The following is a 21,503-nucleotide window of genomic DNA, read 5'->3' on the forward strand; positions in this document are numbered from 1 at the left end:
GATGCGTGTTGGGAAATCAGCGGGAAGCGAGGGAGTGCTACAACGCCTCGATAACTAAGGCGAAGAAAGGTGTATCGAGGGAAGTTCCCTGAAAAGAGTTGCAAATGGCAGTTGATGTACAAACCCAATCAGGTGATAATGTCACCAAATAGGGTGTTGCCCAAAGTGAGGATAGAGACTTAGATCCTCGCTTTGGGGATTATGATGAAGAGATAGGACCCATCGAGGACCTTGAAGAGGTCCAACTTGATGAAGAAAATCTTACCAGGGTTGTGAAAGTCGGTAAAAACTTAGAGACAACAACAAAACAAGCACTGGTGGAATTTTTGAAGGAAAACCAGGAGGTATTTGCCTAGTCGCATAAAGACATGGTTGGAATAGACCCTGCAGTCATTAGCCATGTCCTTAATATATACAAAAATTTTCCACCGGTACAACAAAAAAGGAGGCTGCTCGACAAAGATAGATCAAAGGCCTTGAAAGAAGAAGTCGAAAAGCTTAAGGAGAATGGATTCATCAGGGTAGCGTTTTATCCATCATGGGTCTCTAATCACGTGCTAGTTCCCAAGCCGAATGCCAAATGGCGAACATGCGTGGATTTCACAGACCTTAATAAAGCCTGCCCTAAGGATTGTTTCCCACTCCCCAGGATCGACCAACTGGTCGATGCCACTGCAGGGCCCGAGATTCTCTCATTCATGGATGCATACGCCGGGTATAATCAGATTAGTATGCATCCTCTTGATGAGGATCACACTAACTTTCAGACTGACACAGGGCTTTACTGTTACACAGTAATGCCCTTCAGTTTGAAAAACGCTGGTGCGAATTACCAGCGACTGGTCAACCACATGTTTAGGGGGCTGATCGGCACAAACATGGAGGTCTATGTCGACAACATGCTGGTTAAGTCGAAGAAGGCAGAAGGGCATATAGGGGATTTGCAAGAATGCTTCAACGTCTTGAACAAATATCAGATGAAGCTGAATCCCCTCAAGTGCTCCTTCAGAGTAGGATCAGGGAAGTTCTTGGGATTTATAGTAAACTTGAGAGGAATTGAGGCCAACCCCGAGAAGATCAAAGCCCTGGTCGATATGAAATCGCCAGCAAAGATCAAGGATGTTCAAAGTTTGACCGGAAGAATTACCGCTCTGAGTAGATTTATTTCCAAATCAATGGACAAATGCGTCCCATTTTTTAATCTACTCAGAGGCAACAAGAAATTCGAATGGACAAAGGATTGTGAGTGGGCTTTTCAAGCATTGAAGACGCACATGTTGCAACCACCAGTCCTATCAAAGCTGGTTGATAAAGAAACTTTGTTCATCTACTTGGCGATCACAGAATATGATGCTAGTGCTGTCTTAGTAAAAGAAGAAGAAGGCGTGCAGAAGGTTGTTTATTATGTAAGCAAAAAGCTAATTGGAGCGGATCTGTGGTATCCACCTATTGAAAGGTTAGCCTATTTCTTAATTTTAGCCTCTAGGAAGCTGTGGCCTTACTTTCAGGCTCACCCAGTTACTGTTTTGACCGACCAGCCTCTACGACAAGTTCTGCAAAAGCAGAAGCCGCAGGCAGATTATTAAAATGGGCGGTCGAACTTGGGCCATTCAATATCTCTTACTTGCCACGAGCAGCGATAAAAGGGCAAGCCCTAGCTGACTTCATCGCAGAGTTCACTGGACTTCCAGATAGCGACCAGCCTGAAGAGCCTGAGCCTCAAAACTGAGCTCCCTCATGGAAGTTATTTATAGACGGCTCCTCTAATGAACATCACGCAGGAGCAGGTGTGATTTTGATAACGCCTGAGGGGCATCGATTTCACTGCGCACTCAGGTTTGACTTCACTACTTCTAACAATGAGGTTGAGTATGAAGCATTGCTCGCTGGGTTACGATTGGCTAGGGACATGAACATAAAGGCAGTTGACATCTACAGTGACTCTCAGCTGGTGGTAAATTAGGTCAGGGGAGAGTACCAGGGCCGTGGCTTAAAGATGGTCGCTTACTTAAACAAAACGAAGGATCTATTAGCACAGTTTAACAAGTACACCCTTCACCAAGTGCCTCGTGAACAGAATTCAAACGCTGATGCTTTGGCCAAATTAGCAAGTGCGAAGGATGCTGATACTCTGAACATAGGGCCAGTTGAACGGCTGTCTGTGCCAAGCATCCAAACAGAGGAGACTACTTTGGTGATCCAAATGGCGGATACATGGATGGCCCCATACATAGAGTATCTGACACAAGGCATGTTACTAACGGACAGAAACAAAGCCAGGACCCTTCAGCGGCAGGCCGCTAGGTATATCCTGGTCAATGGAATCTTGTACCAAAGGGGATACTTGATGCAACTCCTCAGATGGATTTTGAAAGAGAAGGCCAAAGAATTGATGAAAGAGGTACACAAAGGCTTTAGTGGGGACCACGCTGGGGGGGCAAAGCTTATCAAAAAAGATCCTGAGGCAAGGGTACTTCTGGCCAACAATGAATGAAGACTTAATGGAATTTGTGCGGAGGTGCGACAAGTGCCAGAGGTTCTCCAAAATCCCACGAGCAGCCTCTAATGAGTTGAAACTGGTGCAAAGTCTGTTGCCGTTCGCAGTCTGGGGTATAGACTTGATTGGATCTCTACCCACAGGAAAGGGCGACGTCAAGTATGCTGTGGTTGCGGTCGATTTCTTCACTAAATGGGCCGAAGCTGAGCCACTCACAATCATAACGACCAAGAAAGTGCTGGATTTTTTGGTCAGAAACATCATATGTCGCTATGGATTGCCGAGGAAAATCGTCTTAGACAACAGCACGCAGTTTGATAGTGATCTGTTCACGAATTTTGTGAACAACATGGAATTATCAAGAGCTTTTCTTCAGTCGCTCATCCCCAAGCAAATGGACAAGTTGAAGCAGTCAATAAAATGCTAAAGGATACTCTGAAGAAAAGACTTGAAGAAGCTAAGGGGGCATGGCCAGAAAAATTGCCTGAAGTCCTTTGGTTGTACAGAACTTCCCACCGAACAGCAACAAGCCATACCCCATTTTCCTTGGCTTATGGGTACGAGGCTATGTTGCCTGTTGAATTAGATCCGCTGTCACATCGCATAATAACGTATGTTCAAGGCTTTAATAGCCAACTATTGATGGAATCCCTGGATTTAATCAATCAGAAGCATGAGCAAGCCCAACTCTGAGTAGCTGCTTACCAGCAAAAAGTCGCCCGGTATTTCAATTCTAAAGTGCGTGAAAGGAAATTCAATGTCGAAGATCTAGTACTTCGAAGAGTTTTCCTAAACACCCGCGACCAAGCTACTGGAGTACTCAGACCTAATTGGGAAGGACCGTACCAGATTGAAGAAGTCCTCCATCCAGGCACCTATAAACTTGCTTGCTTAAATGGAGATCTCATTCCTCGCTATTGGAATGGAGAACACTTGCACAAGTACTATCAATAAACAATTTTTCTTAAAGAATTAGCTTGTATTAATTTTACTTTTTACAAGTTGTGAAAAAAGGTTGGTCATTTTATGTGACTAATCGCTTATAAGTATAAGATCTTATTGATCACTCGTACAGACACATTTTTTCCATTTATTACGAGAAATATAAGGGATTGTGCGCAGCTAGTCATTCTTGCCAATTATTGTATTTATTACAAGTATTTGCTCATTATGTTTGTTGTTTTGCTGTATTATCATTTTAATTCCTTTGCTCTGAGCAGTAATGTTCGAACAGGTTATGGTCAAGGCAAGTGACCAAGGACCTAAAGCTCCTTAATCACTTGGGGGGTATATAAGGCATCTAGTGAGCAAAGCATATCGAAAGGTATGTAAACACATGAGCAAAATGAGTGAAAGCATGCTAAGGTACTTAGAGTATTTTTCAAAATTTTGTATTTTGTTAAATCAAACCAAAGTACTATGCTAGGTTTGGTCATGCGGACAGATGTTATGATAAAATGCAAATATTATAATATCTAGAGGAATTCCTTTACACCGCGAGAAGTCGCTGCTCGGATGTAATTGTTTGTTAAAAGTAAAAGCTGCCCATGCAGCAATTAAATTTTATAATTAAAAAAGTAATTGTCTTTACATCATGACTCGTAGGTCTGTAGCCAAAAGATAGAAAGGAAAAAGGAAAAAAGACTACGAGGTTGGAGGGTCTTGAGGAGAGTCCTGGTCGACAGCAGCGCCAGCTTCATTGTCTGCACCATCTATCCCCGTTGCGAGGGAAATCTCTGGGAAGCAGGAATTCTAGCCTTTTCTTCTTCCTCCAGGAGAATGGCGCACTAGGAAATTAGAGTCCATCTCAAGCGCTCAGACAGGTAGCTGAAGTTGGCTTTCCGGTTGTGCTTCCAAAACTCGTAGAAGCAAAGGTGGGTGGCTTCTTTGTACTTCTCCAAGTTTTTGGCTTCAGTTTCCTCAAGCTCCTTCACGTGCCTTTCCAGCTCCTCCATCTCCTACCTGCTCACAATCAGATCGAGCTCAAGCTGTTTGGATTGTTGGTAATTGAGTTTGGCGCTTTCCCTGAATTTTTCTTTATCTTCTTTGGCTTTCTTCAGGGCATCCCAACTTTCCAACAGCTCCTCGGTCAGCGTGGCTTTTTGCTCGAGTAGTTCATCATTCAGCTTGGTCAGCTCCGCATTTTTCTTGAGCAGTTCACCGTTCTACTTTGTCAGCTCAGTGTTCTTCTCGAGCAGGTCAGCATTTTTCCCCTCGAGCGCTTTCATGGCCTCAGCGAGCCTGGTGTCAAAGTTTTTGGTCTGGGACACCATTGCACCCGCACGACGCCAACCAACAATCATGGTCAGCAATCCCTACAACCAGATGAAAAGGATAAGGCGATGGCAGAAAATCAAAAGTAAATTACTCAATAACAGAAAGCAACTTACGTTGACTATCTCATTCAGCCCTCGATTTAGTATTTGGTCGGTCTCCATGGAGATGGTGCCGTCGATGGCCTCTTGACTGCGTTTGTGTTTGGAGAGCTTGTATATTCTCTCCCTAGCTGAACTAACCACGGTGTTGGATAGGGAGCCTTCAGGCTAAGTGCGGTGTGTCTGGTTAGAAGGCGCTAGAGGAGTGGGATGCTGATCGACTGGTGCTGGAGGAGTGGAATGCTGGTCGGACGGTGGCGTTGAGGCCGGCTAGTCGAGTGGAGATGGAGGTAGCATGTTTTCCTTCGAAGGAACAACTTATGAAGGACCCTCGGCCCGGGCCTTCTTTGAGGTGGTTTTGCTGCTCTCTCCCCCAGTCCTCTTGCTGTCTTTCTTCTTGCCTAAGGAAGCAGCAGCGGCCTTGTAATGTTCGAATACGTCTTAAGACGACATATCTACACAAAAGGAAACAATACGAGCAGTGAGACAAGATATATAGATGGAACTAAAAAAGAAAGTAAGGAGATCATAAGTAAAGTACCCGTGCTACAACTACTGGTCGCTACATTACTTACTGAACTACTTACTGCCTGGAAGAAATCTGAATTTAAGTTTGGAGTATACTTAAAGTTGTCGTCCCCGTCAAATAAGTGACAGGGAATTGGCAAACTATCTAAGAATGAGAAAACAGTACCGTTCTCATCCGAGGACTCGTCGATGGGGGCAGAGGGTTCGGTAGCCTTCTTTTTTCCCTTTCCCAGTGGAGCTGGGGGAATAGCAGCTTGCGGGGTGCTGGAGGGTTCCCTGATTTTCACTCCAGTCATCCTCATCCTTTGAAGTTGCGACACGTCTGGGTGCTGCTCGGGAATCTCCTCGCCAGTGGCACTCCCCGCTGTTGACTCCCTCACATCCTGGTGAGGTGCCAAAAGCCCGACCAGCCTCAGGTTAGCCTTTGTGACCAGATGTTTGACGCTCTTCTCTACGTCAGTCATGCTAGCCAAGAGTGCTAATCGGACTTCCATGTCTGGAGTGGGAGCCGGTCCCAGCCATGGGCCTTGTACGCCCCAAATATCCACGGGTTATTAGCGAGCTAGAAATGGGCATAATCCTATCAGCCATGTGGAAGCCACCTACCTGGAACTACTGTTGCAAATCTCTACCTCTTTAGCTCGAGGTAGCCAATGGTTTAGTAGGAATACTCAGGCATCGGGTCAGCAGTGTGGACACCACGAGCTGAGACTACATCAAGCTCGGGGTACGAGCTGGAGCTGACACCTCCGACCCTTTATAAAGTCAACCACACAATGTAAACGTGCACATATCAGACATCACGTGTCTACTCCATTCCTGAATTCTCAGACACGCAGCATAAATGTGCGTGTTCAAGCACCCCACGACTGGTTTGGGCCATGCGGCCCATTATCCCCCTTACCAATTGATTAGACCAAACTTCATTGTCAAGTTTTAGGAATTAATCATGAATGTCACAAAAGTGACATGTTGGGTAAGAAGGTCACGGGATGACCTCCTTTGCCAACACCCAGGTGTCCTCTCCCTATAAATATGGAGACCTTGGGAGTTGCAAATGGTTGGCTTCTAATTTGTAAAGAAATACCCTGTAAGGAATATCAGAGATATATCAATAATATTGGCTGGTGGACTAGAAGGATTTTAACCTTCGAACCACCTAAAAAAGTATTCGAGTTATAATCTTCCTTTGAGATCATTCATCTATTACGGTTCATCATTTAGCACTAATCCCTGTCCTTATTCGTATAATTATCTGTTGCCGAAGAACCGCGTCAACAGTTTGGTGCTTTCATTGAGAGCTTTTAGATTGGTGCTATCGCATAAACCTGACCATGGTAGTTACTCGCTCGAGACATGGTAACGAGGCGGATCAACGTGATGGGCAGGAGGCCCACCATGCCACCGTATCCGACGAGCGAAACCCGGAGGTTCAGCAACGACCGGGGAAGTAGCCAATGGGCCAAGACGACATTGGAAGTTTGGCTCCCCGGCCGCCCAATCCGAACCCGGATTTCTACACGGCGGTAGAAATGGAGAATGCACAGTTGAGGAGTTAGCTGGCGAAAGCAAACAAGCAGATTCAAGAGGTTTTGGCCCGACTACCCCCTCTTACAACCAACGCTAACATCGGAAAGAGGCATGGTGAGACTCATAAGTCCCGCCGAGGTAACCAGTCCAAGCCCAGTCGGATGGTCAGACCCTCAACATCAAATTCTACTCCCATGTCACACCACCAGGAAACTGCATTTGAGGAACTTCCTAGGGCCGATCAGCAATTCAGCCGATCGTTCCGGACCTCAACTCCTAGCTCACTTTCGCCCTCGAGTGCACCCAGGAGGGCTCGAGGAAGCTCGCGAAGGAGATCCGGGGAGGGCTCGCGACGGCAGCCTGCCCCGGCCAACCGTCCTGCACCTCGCTCAAACCGCCGAGCACAGGACGCGGAGGATGGTAGAGTGAAGCAGCCGCGACCTAGCTTAATCCGCCCTGACGGGACTAGGATCGCATCCCCAGTCAGGCCTCCTCCTTCACCAATAAGATACCCATCTCCTCCCCGTCCAGTCCAAGACATTCCAGCTCATGGGAGCAGCAAGAGAAATCCTCCTTTCGTCGGACCTTCCCATCGTAGCCGGGCGGCCAGGGAGGTCCCGAATCCTCACCCTCAGCGGCGGGCTCTGAGCTTTTCAAATGGAAGTTACTGGACCGGGAGTCGTCGAAGTGACATCTCTGGCGGAGACCTGCGCCATCATTTAAGCTCAGCTCAAAGCCCTCTGCCCACCCCGAGGGGCGACCTCCAAGATCGTCTAAACTCTCAGAGAGGAGACTCAGTTGGAAATGGCAGTCGTGCTCGCCAAGGGGAAGGCCTATCTGAAGTATGTGACAGCGGGAATGTCCCACATAACCTATCTCAAGATAGGAGGGACTATAACCCGCCTAACTCGTGCAATGGAACTTGAGCTGTTGAACAACCCCAGAACAACCAAGGAAGCAAGGACCAAACCTTGGAGCGACTGGCTCAGATGAAGGAGTTGATGAGGAAGCTCTTACCGGAAAAAGAAAAAGATGAGTATGACTCAGGGGATGAACTCGAGCTCTTCACCCCCAGCATAGCAGCTTCGGCGTATCCACCTGGTTTCCGTATGCCTCACTTGTCCAAGTTCAATGGGGACGGGGACCCATCAAATCATCTGGGTATGTTCAACACCCTGATGATGGCCCACAACATCGGTCGCGAGCTGAGATGTTTAAGATTTCCTTCCACCTTGACTGGGCCGGCCAGGCAATGGTTCAAGCAGAGTAAAAAGTAGTCCATCAGCTCATGGAAAACCTTTTCTGCCGACTTCAAGAGGGCATTCCAAGCTTCTCAGGCTGCCCACGCCAAAGCCGACACCCTGGCGAACGTAAGACAACAGCCCGATGAACCTTTGAAAGCTTACCTGAGCAGATTCACAAACGTCGCTGCTCGAGCCAGGGACGCAGATGACAGCTCCAAGCTCATGGCCTTGAGGACTGAGCTCCGACCTCATCGGAGGCGGACTCTGGGAAGAGATACAGAGAAAAGGTGTCAACAACATGAACGAATTCCTAAATAGGGCCCAGGGATGGATAAACCTGGAGAAGGCGCAAGCATCGGTCGCGGGAACCAGCCAGGCCCTTGAACAGCCTACTGGAGTGGGAACGGATGTCGTGACAGTGACACAAACTGTTACACAGAATAACCAGTTTGGTGGAGGCAAGAGAAAAGGAAGCAGCGAGGGAGGCCAGCATGGCCCAAAGAAGAACAAGTCCATGGAAAAGTTTAAGCCAGTCTACGCGACTTATACCGAGCTCACACACACTAGGGAGAACATTTTCCTAGCAAACTCTGCTTGCCTCCCCTGGAAGAAGCCGGAACCATTGAAGCACCAGAAGGGTAAGTGAGACCCCTCCAAGTTTTGTTGGTTCCACAACGACATTGGACACAACACTGATGATTGTAGACACCTGAAGGATGAGATCGAGACTCTCATCAGAGCCGAACCCTTGGCTCAGTATGCGCGGAATAGAGTTCCCACCGGTCAACCAGCTCCAGAAGTTTCGATAAGTCAGCCCTGGTCTCGGGTAGACCAGGACGTCCCTCCTCCTATGATAGGTGGAGAGATCTCCACGATCTCCGGAGGCCCCCATCTGGCTGGCACGAGCAGAGGTGCCCAGAATAGATATGTCAATGAACTTAAGGCTCATAATGGAGTGGAGTTCGTCCCTGAGCAGCATCTACCCAAACAGCAACAATTGGAGAGGCAACCAATCATATTCACCGAGGAAGATGTCAGTCACGTCCAGTTCCCTCATAACGACCCTCTGGTCGTAGCCGCTCAGCTCGCTAACTGGAGAGTTAGGAGAATACTGGTCGATAATGGGAGCTCGGTGAACCTGCTGTTCCGGTCTACGCTGGAAAAGATGGGTTTATCTGTCACCGAGTTGAAAGCCACCTCCATGATGTTGTATGGATTCTCTGGAGAAGGGTCGGCGACAATAGGAACAATCGAGTTGGTGATCACCTTGGGAGAGGGGCCCTGGACTGTCTCTAAACTCCTCGAGTTTGTGGTCATCGATTGTCCCACCGCGTACAATGCTATTTTGGGTCGGCCTACATTGATAGCGTTTGAAGCCATAACCTCCATTCGCCACCTCGAGCTAAAATTCCCCTCTTGCTCGAAGATATGCACGGTCCGAGGTGATCAGCTCGCTGCCAGGGAATGCTATAGCATTTCTATGAAGGGAAAATCGAAACCCGGGCAGAAGACGATGACCATCCAGGACTGAAGTGAGGAATCTCAGAACTTGTGCCTAGTGCTGAGATTGAAAAACCTCAGAGTGCCAAAGGGGAGAATATCATCTTAAATAATGATATCGACCCCAGAATAGGCGAGGATAGATCTGAGCTCCAGGCCATCGAAGAGCTCGAGGAGGTAAACATCGACCCACAAGACCCCTCGAAGGTGGTAAAGCTCGGGAAAAATCTGTGTAGCGAAAGGAAAGCGTAGCTGATTAAGTTTCTGCAGGAGAATCTAGATATGTTCGCTGGTCTCATGGAGACATGGTAGGGAATAGTCTGAGCGTCATCATGCACACCCTCCACTTGGATAAAAGCGTGCCTGCAAAATCCCAGAAACATAGGTGCCTAGGAACAACCCAAGCTGAGGCCCTAGAAGAGGAAGTAGCCATGCTCTTAAAGTGCGGCTTTATCTGTGAGGCAAAGTTCCTGATCTGGGTCGCAATTCCTGTGTTGGTCCTGAAGCCCAACGGGAAATGGCGGACCTGCATCAACTTCTCCGATCTGAACAAAGCCTGCCCCAAAGATTGCTTCCCCTTACCAAGGATCGACCAATTGGTAGACGCCGTGGTGGGGCACGAGCTCATGTCTTTTATGGATGCATACTCGAGCTATAATCAGATTGCCATGAATCCAGCAGACTAAGAACACACTAGCTTCATGACCCCAACTAGCATTTATTGTTATAAGGTCATACCCTTCGGGCTGAAGAACGCCGTACCTACATACCAAAGGTTGGTAAATAGGATGTTTACCAACCAAATCGGGAAGAACATGGAAGTGTATGTTGACGACATGCTGGTCAAGTCGAAAACTGTCGATAACCATGTCTCCGATCTGGAGGAATGCTTTAAGATATTGAGAGAATACGACATGAGGCTAAACCCCCAAAAATGTACTTTCGGGGTCGCGTTAGGAAAATTCCTGGGTTTCATTGTCAATACTAGAGGAATAGAAGCAAACCCCGATAAGATCAGGTCACTACTCGAGATGCCCTCACCCCGGTCGCGGAAGGACGTTCAAAGTCTGACAGGAAGGGTGGCGGCCCTTAATCGGTTTATTTCCAAATCTACTGACAAGGGTCTGCCATTCTACAACCTGCTCCAGGGAAATAAAATATTCGAGTGGACCGAGGAATGCGAGCGTGCCTTCCTCGACCTAAAAGCACATTTAGCTGAGCCGCCCATATTATCCAAACCAACGGTAGGAGAGCCTCTTTTACTTTACCTAGCGGTCATAGAAGGTGCAGCTAGCGTCGTATTGATCCAAGAAGAAGACCGATCTCAAAAGCCAGTCTATTACATCAACAAGAGGCTTCTCGGAGCTGAATTCCGGTATCCGTTGATGGAAAAGATGGCTTTCTGCCTCATTATGGCCTCCCGAAAGCTCAGGCTGTATTTCTAGTCCCACTCAATACACGTCATAACAGATCAGCCTTTAAGGCAGGTTTTGCAAAATCCTAAAGCATCGGGACGTCTGTTGAAGTGGGCTATCGAACTCAGCCAATTTGAGATATTGTACATACTGCGAACTGCAATAAAAAGCCAGGCCTTGGCTGATTTTGTGGCAGAGTGCACAGGATTCCGAGAAGATCCTGTAGAAGAGTCAGCCCCGACCTCCTTAGCCCAGGCCTCATGGAAGGTCTTCGTAGATGGCTCGTCTAACGAGAACGGATCCGGGGCTGGAATCATATTGATATCCCCAGAAGGACATCGATTCCACTCGGCGTTGCGATTCGGATTCAAAGCGTCCAACAATGAGGCTGAATACAAAACTTTACTGGCTGGGCTAAGGGTGGCCCAGGAGCTGAAGGCCAGCTCCGTCCAGTGTTACAGTGATTCCCAGCTCGTGGTAAACCAAGTGTTAGGGAAATACCAAGCACGGGGAACAAAGATGGCTACTTACCTGGCTAGGGTAAAGAAAGAGCTGTCCGCATTTTAGAGCAGCTCAATCGAACAGATACCTCGGGAGCAGAATGCCAACGCGGACGCCCTCGCAAAGCTCTCTACCTCTGGGGAGGCAGAGACTTTGGGATTGGTGCCGGTAGAATTCTTGGAAAGACCAAGCATAGAGGAAGTCGGGGCGGAGTTCGAGATAATTGATGCTAGACCGACTTGGATAACTCCCATCCTCGAGTATCTCACAACAGGAAAGTTACTCGAGGAGCGAGATGACGCGAGGAGGGCACTTTACCAGGCTCCAAGATATACAGTGATAGATGGGATATTATACCGGCGTGGACACTCTTTACCTTTCCTACGGTGTATTCTGCCAGGCGAGGGAAAGACCATCTTGTAGGAAGTGCATGAGGGTTTTTGCAGAGATCACACTAGGGGGCAAAGCCTGGCCCTGAAGATACTAAGGCAAGGGTACTATTGGCCCAATTTGTCAAAGGACTCGATCTCCTACGTTAAAAAGTGTGACAAGTGCCAGCGATTCGCCACAATTGCCCGAGCTCCCCCTTGTCGAGCTGAAGATGATCTCGTCCCCGTGGCCATTTGCGATCTAGGGGATTGACCTGGTTGGTGCCCTCCCTACTGGAAAAGGAGGAGTTCACTACACGGTGGTGGCTATCGACTACTTCACCAAGTGGGCAGAAGCAGAGCCCCTGGCAACGATCACTTCAAAAAGAGTCCTCGACTTCGTGGTCAAGAGTATTATCTGCTGATTCAGGCTGCCAAAGAAGATCGTGTCAGATAATGGAACACAGTTCGATAGCGACATCTTCACCGAATTCTGTGAGAGGCACGACATTGTTAAAAGCTTCTCCTCCGTGGCCTATCCCCTGGCCAATGGGCACGTCGAGGCTGTCAATAAGACACTAAAGGAAAGCCTTAAGAAAAGACTGGACGAAGCCAAGGGAGTCTGGCCAGAACAGCTCCCCCAGGTACTGTGGGCATACCGGACCTTACATCGAACGCCAACGGGTCATACTCCTTTCTCCCTAGCTTTCGGGAGTGAGGCAGTCCTTCCTGTCGAAGTAAAGGTAGCCTCGCATAGAGTCTAGGCATTTGAGCAAGATCAGAATGACGAATCGCTCTGCGCGTCCCTCGACCTAATTGACAAAAAATGAGAAGATTCACAGCTGCAGCTCGCACATTATCAACAAAAGGTCACTCGTTATTTCAACTCAAAGGTCAAGAAATGCGTCTTTAGCGTTGGCGACCTGGTACTCAAGAGAGTCTTCCTGGCCAGTAAGGATCCCAAGGATGGAGTGTTGGGACCCAATTGGGAAAGGCCCTATCAAATAACCGAGGTCGTGAAAGAAGGAACCTACAAGCTAGCTCAGCTTAATGGAGCAGTAATCCCACGGACTTGGAACGCTATACACTTGAAGAAATATTACCAGTGATATCTTTGTAAGGCTGTCAGAAAAGCTGCCCCTTTGTTTATTAAGTAAAAAGATTTAATCTTTTTGCATTATTGTATATGTTTGTGGATGTAACGTCTAGTAACCACGAAAGACCCTTTCCTGATTACTTGGGGGGCATATATCCTAGATATAACCAGGTCCGAAAAGTTAGAAGTTAGTCCAAATTGATTGATCGATGTTTTTCTTAAAAAGCACGAGATATCGATAAAGGATTAACGCGAACTAAGTTGTTCAAATTAATATCCTGGATATAACCAGGTCCTAAAACTTAGAAGTTAGTCCAAATTGATTGATCGATGTTTTTCTTAAAAAGCACGAGATATCGATAAAGGATTAACGCGAACTAAGTTTCTAAATTAATATCCTGGATATAACCAGGTCCTAAAACTTAGAAGTTAGTTCAAATTGATTGATCGATGTTTTTCTTAAAAAGCACGAGATATCGATAAAGAATTGACGCGAACTAAGTTTCTAAATTAATATCCTGGATATAACCAGGTCCTAAAACTTAGAAGTTAGTTCAAATTGATTGATCGATGTTTTTCTTAAAAAGCACGAGATATTGATAAAGAATTGACGCGAACTAAGTTTTCAAATTAATATCCAGGATATAACCAGGTCCTAAAACTTATAAGTTAGTTCAAATTGATTGATCGATGTTTTTCTTAAAAAGCACGAGATATCGATAAAGGATTGACGCGAACTAAGTTTTCAAATTAATATCCTGGATACAACCAGGTCCTAAGTCTTAGAAGTTGGTTCAAATTGATTAACAGATGTTTTTTCCTAAAAAGTATAAAATGTCAATCACAACACCAACAGAAACTAAGTTATCACCAAACGCACTAAAGAGAGTAACAATAAGATTAAAACAAAAATATGTAAATAGATTGAAATAAATTTGGGGATACCAATTGTTTCGAGGATAAAAACCTCGTAATGAAAATTTACAAATAAAAAAAAAGTCAGTAACAAAAGAAAAGGAGAAAAATCCTAAGCCTCGCCAGGCCGCTCTGATGAAGTCACCCCCTCGCCATCCTGCTTGGTGGCAGTGGAGGTCTCCCCAGTCTCGGAGGGTGCCTCTTGTTGAAGGCGAGCTTTAAACTTCTCTAAGAAGGACTTCCACACATTCGGCCCCAGGAAGGAAAAGTCACCATCCTGGTTGAAGGCCCAGCAATGGTACAGCATGGCCTCCATGGAGGAGCTGGAAGCTGCCCTCTCCGCTACAAGGGCAGCCTTGGCCTCCTCGAGTTCGACCTTTGCGGCGTCCTGGGCGACCTTGGCAGCCTTGGCCTCCAGCAGCTTGGCCCGAGATGCCTCCAGCTCGGCCTGCGCAGCAACCAAGGCGGTCTGCGCAACCCTCTCACTCTCCCAGGCAGTCGCCAGGGCAGCCTTGGCATCCTACTCCTGTTGTTGAGCGGAAGCAAGGGTGGCCTGGGCAGCCTAATGCTTGCCCCTGATCTCGTCCATCCTGGCCCTGGATCGAGATATGATCCGGTGGAGAGCCAAAGCCGCCTGCAAGACAAAAAGATAATAAGGCAAGTGCCTTAGAAAAAAAAAACAAACAGAAAGAACCAGTGGTAAAGCCAACTTACTGTGAGGGTCATCCCCAATGAAGACTCCATCACATTCTCGGGGCTCCTCGTCTCGATCTCCCGCAAGTCCCTCAAGGTGGTGTTGTAGCAGTGGTCCACCATGTAGGTTGCGGTTTCATAGACCGTCCCCCTAAAGACCTCGGGGATCTTCTCCAAGGCCTGAGGGTTGACCTGGACGCGCACACCGGGGGTCGGAGCTGGCAAGGTCCCAGTGGGTACCTCTTGTTCCCGATTAGGGACGGGAGGTCGCGGGGAAGGTGGAGCCATCTTCTCCACTGCAGGAGGGGGTGGAGGCACCTTCTCTATGGCGACAGGACCCTAGCTTTTCCCCTTGGCAGGAGACTTGGAGAAGTCCCAGGGGTTTTCTTGGCCAACCGGAGCCTCTTCAGCAAGGGCCCGGAAGACCCGGAGGAGGGATTTCCCCCCTGGAACATAGACCGCAGAACATTGTCCCCAGGCTGCGACATCTCCTCGTCTGAAACAAAGACAACAAATCATTAATATGCATGTAAAAATATTTGATTGCAAAACAAAAAAAGCTAAAGTATGTATTGAAAAGGGTCCTACCCTCCGAGCCAGAGGAGGAATCTATTGTCAAGACCTCCGGCCCCGAAGCTTCTATGGGGGAGTCTAAGACAATGACTTCACGAGGGAGAGGAGGCTCTGGGTCTGGATCCGCCTCAGGACTGGACTCCTCTACATACTGCATAAGACCTAGAGCTACTACACCCTTCAGAAGGGAGGGCCACGACCTAAGGTTGGTCCCGTACTCCTCAAAGAAGGCCGACCTAAAGGCCAGGGTATTATCTACTTCAGTACCCCTAGGGTGGCCTATGTCATGATGCAACACGAGCTGGTCAACACACTGGAGTAGAGTGATGGTGCAGTCTAGGTCGTTTTGGTGGCGGTGAACGAGTTGGCTGGGGTTAAACCTAGCAAGCCGTAGGTCTGCGGCGGCCCTGTCTAAGTCCCTAAATAAGTAAGGGTTACCTTGGCCGGAGGGGTCGGCTCTGGGTTCGCTCTGCGTTGACCTCCTGGGCGACCTCAAGGGCCCGCTTTCGGCGCACGAGGGGCACCTCGTCCTCCTCGTCCTCGTCCTCATCCGCGACCTCCTCCTTGGGGATGGGCGCCATCTCGCGAGCAGCGGGGATGGTCCGCGGCTTCCTCAAGGCCAGAGTCTGTCCCAGAGAAATTAACTTACACGCCAGCATCGTCTCATCAGACACGAGCTGGCAGTAGTCTTTTTCACTTGGGGGGAGCCTCGCCAAGGTTTCGTACTGACCCCCAAGGGTCACCGACTTAGCCGTCCTCGTGAAGATAGCTGCACGATAGTTTTCAAGTCAGAAACGAATGAAAAGAGACTAATCAGCGACCAGCTTGCGAGCTAAAGTTAGAAGGAACTTACGAGGACGGTTGAAGTAATGGTATTCGCAGTTGCGAAACCCCGTTGACATGAAGAATTGATCCTTGAAGTCATTGGGGTGACTGGGCAGCTCGATGACAGCGGCCAAGTTGGGAAAATGGGTCAGATAGTAGAACCCGTCACCTTGCCCCAGTTGTTCTGGGCTGGCTTTGAGGCAGAAGAAATAGAGGATGTCCGCCGGCGTGGGGACCTCCCATTCCTGCTTCAGGAACAAGTACTTCAACCCCGCTAACAGACGGTAGAGTTAGGGGGGGGGGGCTGAAAGGGGGGCAGCTTCACGTAATTTAAGAAGTCCACGAAGTATTGGTCCAAGGGGAGAAAGGCCCCAGCCTTGAGGTGTTCGTTGCTCCAGGCCGCGAACTCCTCATCGAGCAGTGCGCAGCTCCGCTCGCCCTCCAGGGGAGGACGGACGACTATGGCGCCCTTCCCTATATCGATGTTGTGGGAGAGCATGATTTTATTGACTTTCCTCTGGTTTGTGACCTTCGAGGCAATCCTCTCGGCCTCAAAGAAGGCGCCAGGTCCCACCTCGACCTCCTTCTCCACGGTGGGACCAAAGTGAGGAATTGGGGAGTCTGTTGCCACCTCTTTCCCTTTACTGGCTTGCTGGGAGGACGAGCTGCCAGCACTCTTCTTGGATGTAGTCTTCTTGGGTCTCATCTGGTCGCCTAACGAACAAAGAAGAAAGTTTAGAAAAGGCGACCTAAGCATAAGAAAGAATCTAGCGCAAAGAATGGTTTCCTTTACACGGGCTGAGGTAATCTCAGCCCGCGGCGAGTGAGACCACGCGGTTTTATGAACACGCACCTATGCTCCCAACAGGTCCCTGATTGCTCGGGATCCGTGTGTCAGGAGGGTTAGGATAAAGTTTTCCTTGGAAGGAAAGTTTTGAAAGGCAAAACCGCCTGTGAAGCATGTCTCCTAAGCTACCTGGTTTTTGCACCCTAGAAACTTGTTGTTCCAAACAGGCATAAAAAAATTTTACCCAAAAAATCACCCCAGAACTTTGTCCTATGAGTCATGTCCCTAAGCATTCTCTGTCCTACTGTCGATACCCCTAGGATAAGAACCTACGCACAAAATACCAGCAAAGAAAAAAAAAAGACAAACAACCTACTGCATGCAGCTAAGAAGAAAGTTCACCTAAGCAAAGAAGAATGGAAACATTTAAAGCATACAACAAACATAGGACTTACATAAGTTTTTTTTTGTTGCTGCATAAAGGCTGAAAAGAGCGTCGGGGTTAGAATCCTGGTGGAATCTTCGGAACTGGCGTCACGAAAGAAGCCTCGTGTCTGAAACTCAGGAACGTCTGGAACAGTGACCGAAAGGAAAAAAAAAGGGTTTTGAGATTGAGAAGAGAGAAGAAAGAAGATGAGAAAAAATTTCAAATAAAAGGGTGGCTCATGCAAAAGGTGGCCAACCTTATATATACGTAAAAGGCAAAAGAATGAGGTCCGTTCAATTCTCTTGATGTGGGATACGAGGATCACAACTCGAAAGACGAAACGACGGTCGAAGATAGGCTAGGCCATTTAATGCGGTTCTCGGAAGACGGACCATCACCAACCACGATGCTCCACGTATCCGATACCAGCGTAATGGGCGGGATATGAAGAGACCACAAGGAAACCTAAAATCCCCCACTGTGGCCACAGGTGATGTCATATGCCATGAGCAGGGGCTTGGGGGGAAAATGTACGCCCTAAATATCCACGGGTTATTAGCGAGCTGGAAATGGGCATAATCCTATCAGCCACGTGGAAGCCACCTACCCGGAACTGCTGTTGCAAATCTCTACCTCTTTAGCTCGAGGTAGCCAATGGTTTAGTAAGAATACTCAGGCATTGGGTCAGCAGCGTGGACACCACGGGCTGAGACTACATCAAGCTCGGGGTATGAGCTGGAGCTGACACCTCTGACCCTTTATAAAGTCAACCACGCAATGTAAACGTGCACATATCAGACATCACGTGTCTACTCCATTCCTGAATTCTCAGACACGCAGCATAAACGTGCGTGTTCAGGCACCCCACGACTGGTTTGGGCCGTGCGGCCCATTATCCTCATTACCTATTGATTAGACCACACTTCATTGTAAAGTTTTAGGAATTAATCATGAATGTCACAGAAGTGACATGGTGGGTAAGAAGGTCACGGGATGACCTCATTTGCCAACACCCAGGTGTCCTCTCCCTATAAATATGGAGACCTTGGGAGTTGCAAAGGGTTGGCTTCTAATTTGTAAAGAAATACCCTGTAAGGAATATCAGAGATATATCAATAATATTGGCTGGTGGACTAGAAGGATTTTAACCTTCGAACCACCTAAAAAAGTATTCGAGTTATAATCTTCCTTTGAGATCATTCATCTATTACGGTTCATCATTTAGCACTAATCCCTCTCCTTATTTGTATAATTATCTGTTGCCAAAGAACCGCGCCAACAGGCCTGAAAGGCACTAAAAATCTAAGGGAAATGCAGGAAGAATTAAAGAAAAATAAACGACCAGGGGAGTTAAAATATTACCTCCTTAGGTGAAGGCTAGGTTGTTGGCAACCATGTATGTAGTCAGAAAGTACTCCAGATGGTACTTCCCCACATTGGATATAAAGGTTGTATCACTCAGGAAAGTGTGGGACATTTCCTGGTGTCAGAAGTGGAAGAACCCCGTGTTTTCTTGGTTGGGATTGGATTTTAGGTCGAACAGATAGTTGACCTTGTGTGGTGTGGAGACAGGCCATTTCTTATGGCTATAAAGGATATAGAGTGCAGGGAGCATTCTATACCTGTTTGGGGTTATTTGGAAAGGAGCGACCCCAAAGTAGTTGGCCATTCCTTGGAAAAAAAGGATGGAGAGGCAGGATCGCTCCTGCCTCAATGTGATATCTCGACCAGGTGCTATAGGCGCCTCCAGGAAGATTCGCCCTTTGGTCTCTGGTAGGTTGAACTAGGGTCACCCCAGGAAGTCCGTATTTTTTAATGTAATCGGCAATCATCCTAACCGTTACTCGGCTAGGAGGGGCAATGTACCATTCAACATCTGGTTGAATGGCATTTTCGAAGTTGGGCTTGAGTTTGGATAGCAGGGTCGGGGGTGTTTTCTTCCTGACCACTGGTCGATGGAGTTTCAGCCCGAGGAGCAGGCTGATTTAAAGGGGAAGCAGACAATTTCCTTTTCTGGGCTTTGGATTTTACTCGACCCATATTTTGAGGTGGGGTCGATGGAGTGTTTGGGGTGACGCAAGAAAAGGGAATTTCTGGTATCAACAGCGATGGTTGCTCCTCATCTTCAAGTAATTGGGCCAACAAGTTGTCGTCGATAGGCCTCTCAGCTCCCCATGGATCTTGCATGAAAAGATGCGAACAGAAAATGGGGAGATGAGAATTTAAGGCCTAAAACCTTGTGTTTAAAAGTTGGAATAACGCTGCTTGCGTATAAAAGCTAATCTTTTATACAACCAGCAGCATTCTGATAAAAACACTGTATTTCAAGTGATCAGTTTGGAAAATAGATTAAAAAGTAGAAGTGAAAAGTTTTCCAGGAAAAACTCTTCGACTCTGAAAGGGCAAGAAAAACCCATTTTTTCAGCTAGCTTAAAAATCGAATTTTTACTTCGATTTTACGCTCTAAATCTACAATCTTAACTACCAAACTGACTCCTATCACCTATAAAACATTATTTCACTACCCTATCAAATATCGATCAATATACCCACTTACCCCAAAACAACTTCAACCAAGAACATTCAAAAGCTCAAAGATAAAACAGATATAAGAAGGCTTTGCATGGCATCCCAAATGACAGAAAGATTTGGGGATCTTACTTGGATGAAAGTTAGAGTATGAACACGAACATTTTGAATGTCTGAGCGAAAGTTCCTTAGGTCAGAGATGAAAGCTTCTAGGTTATCTGAGCTTTGAAGGTCAAAGTTCTTTAAAGTTCTTGCAGGAGAGAAGGCGAGTGAAAGGTAAAAAGTAAAAATGTGATTTTGGGGTATTATTTATAGTGATCGTGGCGTCGTAAAAGAGGTAATCATGGAATTACTTCTTTCAAAGTATGGGGAAGTGCAATAGCCGTCAGAAAATTTTTTGGGAAACAAAAAAGACTTGATTAGACATGATTGGTTACCTTTTTTTAAGAAGGCATGGGCGGCTCTGACAGATTTGGTGGGGTAAGCGAAGGGTCAGTTTCGTAAGTTTACTTTATGCTGGTCGGTAGTAAAGTAAAATTAGGGGGCAAATGTTTACCCAAAAATGACTGCTGATGACATGGCAAGGATTTCTCACACGTGGTTGACGCATGGCAGAGTCAAAACAAGGAGGTGCTGTTCGATAATCGACCAGCTACACATTGCTTCACCATACTTCACGATTAGATACGACCAGTCTGGTCGTATGATTCGGTTTATTTCCTTTAAAGATTGTAATCTTATAATAATTACGTTGATTATTTCCTCTTTATTACCTTGATACACAGATATTAAGGAAAGTTAAGGCCCATTGGCCCATGTAACCTCCCTTGAACCTATAAATATGCATGAAATAGCTCAAGGAGGGGACTTTTTTGGCTTTTTTATCTTTTTCCTGAATACTGAGAGAAAGAGCATACAGTACGATTATCCTCCAAATAGTTGTATTTCCCCTAAGGCTTGTGAAACTCAGGAACCCTAGTTCTTTGATCACGACATTTTGATTCAATATTAATAATAGTACTAAGTGGACATCGGTCATTACCATTCATTGGGGTCGAACCACTATAAATCGTTTGTGTCTATTCTTTACCATTAGATTACATTTTTTATTATTATCACATTTCTTGTCGTATTCTCGACTCCGTGTCGTTGGCCAAATCAAGGTTCAACATTTTCCAATTCAGTTTATATGTTTTATGTGGTATGATATATCATTTTTTTTTAGATAATAATTAGTTTCTATTTTGTTATATATAATGGTGGTTATACAAGGAAAACTACTTAAACTATGCATAATATAAAGACCCACAACAAAAAAATACCCAATCTTATAACTATTACTAACTTATGCTAATTTGTGTCAAAACTTTCCTAAACTACCCCTGTCTAGGTCTATTCCCTAACTCTCTCTCTCTCTCTCTATATATATATCATTTTCAGGAGGACTACTGCAAAAAAAAAAGGATATCTCACCTAGAACCAATCGGCCTTCTCCCCACCTAGCACCACCAGCCACTACACCGCCTTCATACCCACCCCGCAGTACCACGCCAACCTTCTTCTCCATCAAGAAAGTTCAAAGTTTCTCCTCAAATCTCTCCAAATCTCTCTTCTCTGTTCCCTCTCTCTCTCTCTCTCTTGGTTCACTCTCTCTCACCTCACGACACTACCAACACCACCACCACACTAAATACTGCATT

The sequence above is a fragment of the Humulus lupulus genome, chromosome 2 (assembly GCF_963169125.1).
Source record: "Humulus lupulus chromosome 2, drHumLupu1.1, whole genome shotgun sequence".
NCBI classification, from domain to species: domain Eukaryota; kingdom Viridiplantae; phylum Streptophyta; class Magnoliopsida; order Rosales; family Cannabaceae; genus Humulus; species Humulus lupulus.